Source organism: Hemicordylus capensis, chromosome 2 (genome assembly GCF_027244095.1).
Source record: "Hemicordylus capensis ecotype Gifberg chromosome 2, rHemCap1.1.pri, whole genome shotgun sequence".
NCBI lineage: Eukaryota > Metazoa > Chordata > Lepidosauria > Squamata > Cordylidae > Hemicordylus > Hemicordylus capensis.
In genome coordinates, this window is record NC_069658.1 from 181,918,986 (window position 1) to 181,931,502 (window position 12,517).

Here is a 12,517-nt window from a genome sequence, read left to right on the forward strand (position 1 = left end):
TAGACAAGAATTCTTGTGTAGATTAATAATTAATAGCAGAAGGCGGGTGTCAATTGATAGTTCTTTCAATTTCATCCAAAGTCTTTCCCTAGAAATGTAGTCAAAAGCTGACTTTAAATCAATAAAGACTACGTAGAGAGCAGAGCCAGGGTTTTGCGTGTATTTGGCTGCTAAAAATTGGAGGGTAAAGGCATGCTCTATGGTGGACCGGCCTGATCTAAAGCCAGCCTGTTCAGAAGCTAAAGCATTGTTAGATTCCATCCACTCAGTCAGTTTACCTAATAGATGTTTGGCGTATAGTTTGCTGATTATGTTTAAGAGGCTTATGGGTCGATAATTAGCAGGATTGTCACGTTTCCCTTTTTTATAAATGCGAATTAAGATAGCTACTCCCCAATCCTTCGGTATTTTAGCTGTTAAATCTATATACGTGAAGAGAGAAGTTAGCATCGGAACCCACCAATCCAAATTTGCTAGCAAAATTTCAATGGAAATATAGTCAATTCCGGGGGCTTTGCCTTTTTTAGATTGTTTAATGAGATTTTCAACTTCTATGCAGGAGACAGGCTCCCAGGGAGGCAGATCATTGATATTTAAATCAATGTTACACACTGCTGCATCTGATTTCTTATACATACGGGAAAGATGACGTTCCCACACCTCTGCAGATATAATAAATGGAGGAGGTGTAGGAGCTCTATTTAACACGGGTGAGGCTAGCCTCCAGAATATGGTGGAACTTTTGGATTTAGCGGCCTCTATTAGTTCAGCCCAATTGCGTTTAACTAGAATCTCTTAAATTTTAATAGTTGCTTATATTGTGATTTCATAGCGTGAAGCTCCTGCGTAGTAATGTTAGATGTGCCCTCGGCATAACACTTAAGAGCACTGAGTAAGTTTCTTTTTACAACTACACACTCCCTGTCAAACCATGGACGGGAGGAGAACTTTAAACAATTAATGGATGGAGGAGAAAAATTAACAAGAACAGGGAGCAATAGAGACAAAATGCTCTCATAACAGTCTAGCACAGATCTCGTCAGAGAAGTGGCAGACCCTGCAATAATTATGTCGCGAAGACGGGAAAGATTAGTTGAATTAAGTGCATCAGTAAGTCGCCTAGCTTGGGCCTCAGACCATCTTACCTTCTGGGGAACCCAGCCCTGGTCTGGGCACGGCTCCTGAGTACCCACTGGTTGTGCCCTGCCCTTCAACCCGAGAGTCAAAAGCATCGGGAAGTGATCGCTCTCAGAACGGGGTAGTACTCGAAAATTACTCACCCGCAAGGCCAAGCTATAGGTAATAGCTACATAGTCAAGCAGTGAGGGTTTCGGACCCGACCAATGAGTAAATTCTGCAGGGAAGTCAGTCGAGACCGCACCATTAAGTAGAAATAATTCTGCCTTGTAACATAATAACAACAAGTCTAAACCACGAGCATTGCATATTACATCTTTAGACTATCTCACGAGGAATGGGGAGGGCATAGGTAGAGATGGAGGGAACTGGTGAAATTTTCTAAATAAAGTGAAATCATCTGGGCCAGCCCGAGCATTGAAATCTCCAACCACAATCAAATGTGCATGTGGATGTTTGGCGCGCATTTCTAGAACAAAACTCTCCAGTCTTGGCCACATTCCTTTCTCATAGATTCGTGAACCAGCAGGAGGAATATAAACATTAATTAAAATAAGATTGAAATCTTCAGTAGTAATTAGTACAGCAATTGCGAAGAGATCTAACTTTCCAGTACTACAACTTTGGCAAGGAGGGCAGTAGATATCAGAACTGCGGCTCCCCCCATCGCCCTTCCCCTTCCTGAGCCAGGCAAAGCACTCAGCATGAAGGGAGAGTAGCCCGGGAACTGTTTGTTAGTTAATAAGTGTTGCATCACTTCATCTGCTATTATTCCAGTTAATAATTTGAACATGGTTGGCAGGTAGGTTATTACTTGGAACTGCACCTTTTTCTGGGTCTTTCATTATGAGATGAGTTTTCTCAGTTGTTAGCCATTGTTCAATATCACCTCCTTGCAAAATGTGATTGAACTGTTTTGATAGTTGTTTATGAAGGCTTGTTACTGTAGGTGTTTAAGCCAAAAGCCATGCAGTTCATCGTAGCCTGGAGCAGTCCAATTTTTAATTTTCTTTGCTCTTTCACATATTAATTCTGGTGTTGTTATTAGATCTTGCATTTGTTGATTACATTTTTGACCTCTTTCATCCAGCCTGCTTTTTTATTAGAATCTATTGGATTGTCCCATAATTTCCCCCAGAATTGCACTGTTTCTTCTTTATTTGGTGTTTCTAGGTTTCTTACAGTTTCTCCCTCTATGCTTTGGTAGAAACGTCTCTGATTCGACTGGAATTGGAGATTCTGCCTGTGTTGTGTAATTCTGGCTTCATATCTGCTAATCTTCTTTGACACTGCTGTTATTTGCTGTTTTATTATTTCCAGGACTTCTCTAATTTTCCTTGAATCCTTGGGATTGCTTTAATGAAAGGCGGTATATAAATTTAACAATAAATAATTTTTGGATCAGATACTGTTTGGTGTTTTCAGTCTTCAGCTTCTTGTCTTTCATATCTTTCAATTTACTAGCATCTGATCTAAGGCTGGAGATTTTATTTTCTAATCTAATCTTCCATTTAGGTGATGTACTACTTTCTTTTTTTACAGGTCCACTGATCTTATAACCCCAGCTCTTGTGTTGTTATTGTTGCTGCACTGAACATTAGTTGGTTTGTTTCTTGCAAATTATTGGTTGTTATTTCTGCAAGTGCAGCATTGACATCTTTTAATGCCTGAGCAAGTTGTTTTTTGGCAACTGTTTTTAGAGCGGAAAGTCGAACCCTGGTGGTTGTTTGGTTCATGTGCTCAGTTATTTTTTGCTTTAGTTCTTGTTGCTTTTCTGTTCAATGGCATTTGGGTTTTTGAGGTGAAGGCAGGTTGCCTGGTTTTGATTTTGAAACAGTTCAGCAACAGTGGCATCCTCTATTTCCAATACGTCCTCCTACGCCTACGCCTGAGCAACTTCTTCAGTTAGTGGTAATTCTTCTTCCATAACTTGAGCCTGTGTTGCTCTTTGCAGTTCTTCCAGCTCAACTTCTGTGAATACTTTATTTCTTATTATGAATCTTCTCTGGTCTGCTAGCCTTTGTTCTGTGATTTCAGTATCTGGATGCTTCTCTTTCCAAATTTGGTACATTCTTTTTAAATAACCTCTTCTAGTTGGACTAGACTTGTAATAGCAGATCATTATTTCCTTGTTGGAATTTTCCGTATATATTTCCCCCCGATTAAGCAACGTTTCTTCCAGTAACCTTGCAATTTTCAGCCCTGGTTGCTCAACTGAAGATCCTGAGTCCTGTAGCCCACTTGAACATAGGAAACTGCCATATACTAAGTCAGACCATTGGTCTATCTAGCTCAGTATTGTCTTCACAGACTGGCAGTGACTTCTTCAAGGTTGCAGGCAGGAATCTCTCTCAGCCCTATCTTGGAGAAGCCAGGGAAGGAACTTGAAACCTGCCCTTCCCAGAGCGGCTTCATCCCCAGAGGGGAACATCTTGCAGTGCTCACACATCAAGTCTCCCATTCATATGCAACCAGGGCAGACCCTGCTTAGCTATGGGGACAAGTCATGCTTGCTACCACAAGACCAGCTCTCCTCCCCTGGCGCAGTCCTTGTTGATCCGGGTGATGACCGATCCCGTATAGATTTATTAAAGTTACGTCTCACCATATTGTTGATGGGAGAGGCACTCTTCGTCTGACTTCTCTGGTGAGACCTGTCCAGTACGTTTGGACCTCTGGCATAGCTCTCACCTTCCTCAGAGCACACAAGCCCCACAACCATGCCAAGGTAGTGCCTCACTGGGGGGTTGTTGTTGTTGTTACATTTATATCCTGCTCTTCCTCCAAGGAGCTCAGAGCAGTGTACTACATACTTGAGTTTCTCTTTCACAACAACCCTGTGAAGTAGGTTAGGCTGAGAGAAAAGTGACTGGCCCAGAATCACCCAGCTAGTTTCATGGCTGAATGGGCATTTGAACTCGGGTCTCCCCGGTCCTAGTCCAGCACTCTAACCACTACACGAGTTTCCCTGGCCCAACACTCTGATCATCACACTATTGGTCCACTGAGCCCAATATGGTCTCAAAGGTCTCTGTTAGCAGGAGATTTTCCTCAGCTCTGCAGAGATCCTTTTGCACGGGAGATGCCCAATACTGAAACATAGAAAGCTGCTTTCTACCAAGACGGACCAGTGGTCCATCTACCTCAGGATTATCTGCACAGATTGGCAGCGGCTACTCCAAGGTTACTTTCTTGTCAGGGAGGGAACTTGAAACTTTCTGCATGCAAGCAGGCAGGTGAGTGACCTCATCCCCTGAGGGGAAGATCTTGCAGGGCTGACACACGTAGTCTCCCATTCAAATTCAAACCTGGACAGACCCTGCTTAGCAGAGGGGACCATTCCTACTTGCTGCCACAAGGCCAACTCTCCTTCCTCTTCACTGAACCTAGCGCACGGGTCTCCCCCAACAACATATGAAGCTGCTTTATAGTGAGTCAGCCCATGGATTCCCCAGCCCAGTTCTGCAAACCCTTGAGTGGTAGCGGTTCCCCAGCAGCAGCAGCTGCAGCAGCCGTCGCCTGCGTTTCTTTAATGCTTCCTCAGTGTGCTCTGTTTCCCAAACAGACTACTTCAGATCCACTTCAAGGAAGGTGTTGGGGACCGGACCTGGAAGCCTGGAGGAGAACTGGTCTTGTGGTAGCAAGCATGACTTGTCCCCTTAGTGAAGCAGGGTCCACCCTAGTTACATATGAATGGGAGACTAGAAATGTGAGCACTGCAAGATATTCCCCTCAGGGGATGGAGCCGCTCTGGGAAAAGCAGAAGGTTTCAAGTCCCCTCCCTGGCTTCTCCAAGAGAGGGCTGAGAGAGATTCCTGCCTGCAACCTTGGAGAAGCCACTGCCAGTCTGTGAAGACAATACTGAGCTAGATAGACCAATGGTCTGACTCAGTATGTGGCAGCTTCCTATGTTCTGCATGTAGAGAGGGTGCTCTGCCTCCCTCCTCACTCTCCTCCCCCAAAGCCGGTACCTGGACTCCTTCCCATTAAAAAAAAAAACTGCACCAGGAGATTCTGCTTCCTGCTCTGCCACCATAGTGCTCAGATGCTCTGCCCCCCAACTCTCTAGGTCTGAGCCTCAGGGATCCAATTAAAACACAAGACCATCTGGATTATCTCCAGATAATATCAATGGGTGGTGTGGTTTATAGCAAAGATGATGTTCTCTTAAATACCCAGGGCCCAAGCTGTTTATAGTTATAGATAGAGGGACCAGCTGTCAGGAGGCGCTGAGGGACCAGCTCAGAGCTGAAGTAGTTGTAATCAAGAAGGGTGTTGCAGGGGTGCTGTTAGGCATGGACCTGAGGGCCAAGGTCCATGTGCCCATTCTCTGGGGATGGGGAATGATGTTCCCTAAAGGAAAAGATGGCCACTTTCTCTGGGAGGAGGTTTGGTCTTGAGGTAGCAAGCATGACTTGTCCTCTTAGCTAAGCAGGGTCTGCCCAGGTTGCATATGAATGGGAGACTACCTGTGTGAGCACTGTAAGAGGTGGAAATATTCCACCCTTAAGAGGGGGAAATATTCCCCTTCATATCCCCCCTGTAAGATATTCCCTTCAGGGGATGAAGCTGCTCTGGGAAGAGCATCTAGGTTCCAAGTTCTCTCCCTGGCATCTTCAAGACAGGACTGAGAGAGCTTCCTGCCTGCAACCTTGGAGAAAGCCACTGCCAGTCTGTGATGGCTCACCTTGCCTCAGCACCAGGAAGTGGTGGCAACAGCTGGAGCGCCAGCAGGGGAGTGAGTGAATGAGCGGGCAAGAGAGAGTGGGAGCAGGGTGCAGGGTGTACAGCCTAAGTCTCTCCCTGCCTGCCTGGAAAAACTGCTTGCAGCTTTTGCCCCACCTCCACAACAAGTCTTGTGAATGCCTGTGCTGCTACCAGTCTGAGTCTACTGGGTTAAAATGAGTGCCTACTTATTTAAATGCATTTGTTGTTGTTAAATACATAATTCAAGTAGATTCCCCCCCCCCTTTTTAATAGAAGAACATATTTCAAATTTTAAATGGAAATTTACCTTAGACACATCTTTTACTTTAAACAGCACTGGCAAGTGGGCACCATATTACAGACTTGCAGCCTCTCAAAAAAATAAATGGGAGCTGTACATTTTTTAGGAAGGAGAAATTCCTGCTTGTCTGCAAGCCGGCTCTGTCTCCTGTTCCGGAAATTATTATTTGATATGGGAGTCTGATGCAGATCTGACATTTTAACTCTCCCTTCCTTTGATACAAATGACAAAAAAGCGGAGGTGGGGAGGTGGGGACACTGGTTTTCCTTGCTGCCTACACAAAGTCACACACACACTGAGAAAAATATTTGGAATATAACCTCAGATAAGGTCTATTTCAGGCTCAAAAATATTCCTCAGAATTCCTGAAGGAATCTTTTAAGTCTTTACATCATTTCTGACTTCCTTCAGAAAAATTTCCTGGAAACAATTTGTAATAAACACAACACAAATCAAGCCTTAACATTTGATTGAGGAAATCCATTTCTTGATGAGGCGGAGGGAGGAGATATTGTTCAGCTGGAAAGGAAATTGACTACTCTGTTAATTTAAATATAGCACACATTAAACTTTAGAGAGTGGCTATGGTCAGACAATTGCTTGAAAATTTACTGACTGACATCCAAACTAACGTACTTAGGATTACTATTCAGGAGTTATTCCAAGAGACTACTTAATTTCAGTAAGAGGGCTTTATAGGTTATAACCAAAACCTTGTACTCTGCCTGGAAACTTACCAGCAGCCAGTGTAGATGTTTTAAGATAGGAGTGCTATTTCAAATTATTCCAGTTAAGACTGAAGCTAAAATGTTGAACACATGGCAGAGACATATAAACTCCTTTATTTGGGCTAACAAGAGACCAAGAATCAAGTTCAGGATTATGCAAGATGCAAAAGAATGGCGGGGGGGGGGAGAATTAGCTGTCCCTAACTTGAAACAATACTACCTGGCCAGTTGTTTGACATGGATGCCGGACTGGATCAGAGAACCATACGGTTCGATTATGGACATGGAGGGATCAGATCTGGTGGATGGACTACATACGTTTTTATGGACTAATATAAAAAGAAATGACCAGGAAATAAACTCCCACACAATCAGAAACAGTCTGTTAAGTGTCTGGGATAAGTATAAGAAAAGGATCAGGCTGGATCTATCACCTTTGGCTTCTATATTTTATTTTTTTTTCATGAAGAAGAAAAATCTAACAAGTTTGACCTTTGGAGAGAGAAGGCACATAGAATGCAAAATTTAACTACAGGAAAAGCAAAACCTAAATCTATTCAAACTCTCACTTTGGAATGGACAGAGGAACCTTCATGGTTTCAATATTTACAAATTAGTTTGATGGTGCAGAAAGAAATACAAAAACAAGGCGGTAAGCTCAGAGACTTAACAGAATTTGAAGTATTACTAACCAAAAACGTTGAGCATTTATAGGGATTGATGTACAAGTAGCTGTTGAAATATGATTCAGAAGCAGAACAGATTCTGAATGGCAAGATGGCATGATTAAGTGGATGCAAAACTTAAATAGGACAATTGACATTCAACAATGGGAGTATCAATGGAAGAGGAATGTTAAATTTACAGCAAACAGTACCTTAAGAGAGAACTGGTACAAAATGTACTTCCATTGGTACATTACTCCTGTAACCATTGGAAAGATGGACAGCAATTATCCGTGAGATTGTTGGAAATGCAAGAATCATGCGGGGACATTCTGTCTCTCTTGGTGGACTTGTGGCAAAGCACAACAATTTTGGAAAAAAATAATCTTAAGATGCAATACATTATAAATATAAATTGTCCTTATTCACCAGAGCTTTTTTTTTTTTTTTTTTTTTTGCTAAATATGTCTAAACCCGGTACACCACTAAATACACGGAGTTGTCCTTATACATCATTACTGCTGCTAGGCTTCTTTATGCCGCCAACTGGCAGTCACAAGCAGTCCTGACTTTGGATGAATGGCTACTAAAGCTATGGGAATATGCCTCGGTGGCTAAGGTCACTGCTTATTTGTGGAATAACTCAGATGAAACATTTGCGTTACCAAGGGAACCTTTCATAAATTACAATTTAGTACATGGTCAACATCCACACCCGAGATTTGGTTGTTTCTAATACCAGAGGTTGACTACTGTATTACTTATATCTGATATTTTTCTGCAATATCTGCTGAGGGCGAAAGTGGGCAAAGGGTGGAAGTTGAATCTTGGATTGTCATATGTAATATGTTGACTGTAACTGCTGGAAGTTCAAGAGGTGTTACTGCAATCATGTCATTTTTTTATTTTTCTTAATAAATAATTTTATTTTTTTAAAGGTAAATTCTATATTCTTGTTCTTGTTCCAGATGCCAAGGTAGACGAATGCATCCACGTGTGCCAGCACACAGTTACCACAGCAGACATTGAATGAACCGTACAGTCAGTGGCATGGCAAGACGTATGGAGGAGCTGTTTGGAAGGGGACAGGCCCAAGGGCATCTACTTTTCTGCCTCCTGTGTCAGGTGCTGCTGAATGGATTCTGTTCTTTGAACAAGATTGAGCAGCTCCAGTTATAAGGAAGTGAGGTGTAGGATGGTGCAGAAGGAACTGATTGTCCCTGGCTTGAACCTTGTAAAAACCTTCTTGCTTCCGAGAGGTAGGTGGCAAAGATGCAGGTTTCCCCCAGCAAGCTTTGACAATGTCCATTCAAGCTGAGTTAAGTGGTAGGAAGGAAGAGTACAAAGTATCTGCATCAATTGGCCTAAAAATGGGATCAGGAGAAGATTGAGGAGGTTCGTTAATCTGGATACCTAAAGAGGTAGCCATATGGGCCGCTTGGTCAGTGAAGAGCTTCAGGTACTCAGAGGGAGACAGAGGCTTTGGAGCTTCAATTAGATCTGAAGGTGTGGCACCCAATGCAATGTCCAGGGCTGTTTCTGCATCTTCCTCTGAGGCGGATTCTTCAGTTGAGGAATCTGGTGGTAGAGGGTCAATGTCCGGCTGCTTAGGTGGTTGAGTTCTCTTATCTCTTGACTGAGACCAAGACCTGCAGTGCTGAGGAGAGTGTGATCGGGACCGAGAGTCTGGATGGTCCTGTCTCTCTGGATGTTGGTGTCGATGTGGAGCCCAAGAGCAAGGGTGGAGATAGCATTCTCTATCATCAATGCCAGATCTGTCATTGAAGTAGTAAGTGTAACGATCAGGCACGATCAGATGGAGAGTAGTTTCAGTGTCAAAGTTCTCAGTAGCAATAGGCCAAATCCTATGGGACAGCGTTTTGGAGAGTACAGATGGTGAGGAGATTCCCTGTGACCCGGAGAGGGTTGGTATCATGTAGAGTCTCTTCTGTATTGTCGGTATTGTGTAGGGAACGTTCTTCAGTCCGGAGGGGTTCTGTGTTGAGAAGTCAAGCTAGGGTTAATGGTATCATCCTCCGTGTGAACTGGATTGAAGTCATGTTCAGGATCGGAGGGTGAACTTGGTGTGGCTTCTCTGGAGTCTCCCTTGTTGGGAGTGGAGCGGTCTCTTGAGTCTATGTTGGCAACGTAATGATCCCTGTCTTGGACTGGAAGTCCCTGCTCCGGATTAGGGTCCGTAGGTACCAAAGACACCTTTTTCAGAATCAGAGCTGATGACTGAGATTTTTTGTGGATTTTAGGCAGTTCAGATATCGGGGTGGGAGTGACAAGCTTCACAGGCTGCACTCTGTTGGCAGCACAATGTAGTGTGTGCATTGGCTTAGGAATATTTTCACTTGTAGTTGGCTTCAAAATGCTGAGAATAGAAAGAAATATAGGAAAAAACTATATTTAGTTAGGATGCACATTCGAAACTCCCTGGCCAACCCTAGAAAAGGCTTGGTTTTCGGTCACTACCAACTGAGCCAGAGGCAACTGCAACCGAACCTCCCCAGATGATCTGAATAGGCCGCAGGGTTCATGAAGAAGGTGGCATTTCCTTTAATATCTTTGGCCCAAGCCCCAGAGACCAAGATGGTTACTGCATTCTACATACATTCTGCATACTACAGACAAAAACTGCCCAATGTACACTGCATTGCACTAGTGCAGTCTGGGTGTTACCTTGCATATGCACCACTGTTTCCAGGTGGTCTGTCTACAGGAATGGATGTAACTGGCATATCAGCCTAAGCTGATAGAAAGCCCTCCTGGCCACTGCCTCAACCTGGGAGACCAGGAAGAGGCTTGGGTCCAGAAGTACTCCCAGACTACATACAGGCTCTTTCTGAGGGAGTGTAACCCCATCCAAAACAGGCATATCTAAGCCACTTCCTATGTCCAAACTTTCCACAGTGCGTACCTCTGTCTTCCTTAGATTCAGCCTCAGTTTGTTCTCCCTCATCCAGCTCATTACAGACTCCAGGTAAGTCTTTAGGGAAGTTAGGCCATTTCCTAATGAAGTTGACATAGAGAAAGAGATTTGGTTGTCAGCATATGGATAAACACCCTGCACCAAATCCCTGATGATTCCCCCCTACGCACACCCAGTTCCATGTAGATATTAAAAAGCTTTGAAGACAGAATGTGGAATCCCATACAATGACTCTTGTTTGGAAGAGCAACAATCTCCAAGCAACAGCATCTAGGACCTACATGAGAGGTAGGAGTAGAACCACTGCAAATCGGTGCCTCTCACTCCCAAACCCTTCAGGAGCTCCAGGAGGTGCCACAATCAATGATATCCAAAGGATCTGCCAAGAGATCCAAAAGGATCCACATTCACACTCCCCCTGTTGATTCCCAATTGGAGACCACCCAACAGGACTACCAAGGCCGTCTCAACTCCATAGCCCACCTGAAAGCCATTTTGAAATGGGCACAGGTCATCTGCTTCTTCCAACACTACCTGGAGCTGAGATGCCACTACCCTCTCAATCACCTGTCCTACCGTGGGAGGTTGGAGACAGGCCCAGAATGGAATCCAATGCATGTTTCTTCATACCTGGTCTAAACATGGCCTTCCTGGGGCAAGGAGCCATCCTGCCCTTCCTCAAAGAAGCATTAATGATGCGTGAACCATGCAGATACTTTTGCACATCCAAGGGAAAACTGGACGGAACAAAAGCCCTCCGTGCCATATGGTCAATTGTTTTTGAAAGGCATGCAGAAGCCAGCAGGATCGTCTGTAGGGTGAGACCACTGTGCTTAGAATTTGAGCCAAAGCTTTGCAGATCCTGCACATGATTGCTGTCTGGAACACAAGACTGAAGGCATGGAATTAGGATGACAGAAATGGGGATCTGCCGAGTCAAACACAGCAGCCAAGACAGGAGGTTCATTGAGGCTGGGTGGACTAATGTATATGATGACACTTGGCTTGGTGGATCCTGGGTGGTTTGGACCTGCATTCAATGTTTGTGTACAATTCCATATGGGAACACGAACCAGTGGTCCTGTTCTTATGCGTGCACGAAAGGTGTCAGGGTTTCCATATGAAAGCCACTTTCACTTTGACAAGCAACACGACTATAACACTGAGGGAAAACAAAACATAAAATTGTAACCCTCAAAATAGTTTGCATTTGGGAAGACATATTACTTAATCACCTCGAACCTGAAAGAAAGAGCCAGCAATTTGTACCTACATTCAATAAGAGACCTTTCCTCTAGGAACTGGGATGGCTGTTTTGGAATTTGGACTGTTAGCCCATCCATCAGTAGTTCTAGCCTGTCATGAAAGAAAGAAAGAACGTCACATGATCCAGGCTAGTCAATCTAATACAGCAGAAGTGACTTTCTTTCCATGCAGCATCCAATCCCCTCAGCTCCCACCGGCTCCGTGACGTCTTTCTTAGTCATCCTAAGAAAATTCAACTTCTGCTTCACAAACCACTTTGTCCTGGGGCTCCTATCACAGTATGTTTGAGTTTGTCATTGCTTCCATGGTTGAGTTGAATGGAGCCACTGAGGAATGTTTACTTCAAAGCACTCTTGCAGAAATGAAAATGACACCACCAGTCTAGGGAACAAATGGCGGAGCAAGGATTGGATTATTCAGCTCTGAAGCTGCTCAGCCGATCCTTAAATCCAGGAAAAAGCACATCTTTTCCATTATTGGACTGGTTTGGGCTTCTTGAAAAAGCTGCTTCTTAAGAACTCTCTCTGATAGATATTGGTCATAGAAACTCTCAGGAAGGGTTATCTAAACCACATTTCCTACAGAAGTACAGTCCACAAGAGGACCAGTCTTGGACAATTCCCTGCACCAACCTTTCTTGAGTTGTTATGCTCCCCCTTTTTTTCTTACGCACTTCAGGATTGAAATGCTTCCAGATCTCAAACATTTCTCTCACCCTATAAAACAACATAAAAAGAAAAAAACATTGAGTCTCCAGCTCAAATGTCTATTCAACCTC

The 12,517-nt window shown here is 43.9% G+C and overlaps 1 long non-coding RNA gene across 1 annotated transcript; it reads right to left on the reverse strand.

Annotated features, from left to right (window-relative positions):
* Positions 1–11,120: 11,120 nt before the first annotated feature.
* On the reverse strand, positions 11,121–12,517 carry LOC128342185 (uncharacterized). Its single transcript, XR_008314822.1, has 3 exons — positions 12,372–12,517; positions 11,747–11,829; positions 11,121–11,284 (listed from the first exon to the last, which is right to left on the reverse strand). It is a non-coding gene; the product is annotated as an uncharacterized LOC128342185 (long non-coding RNA).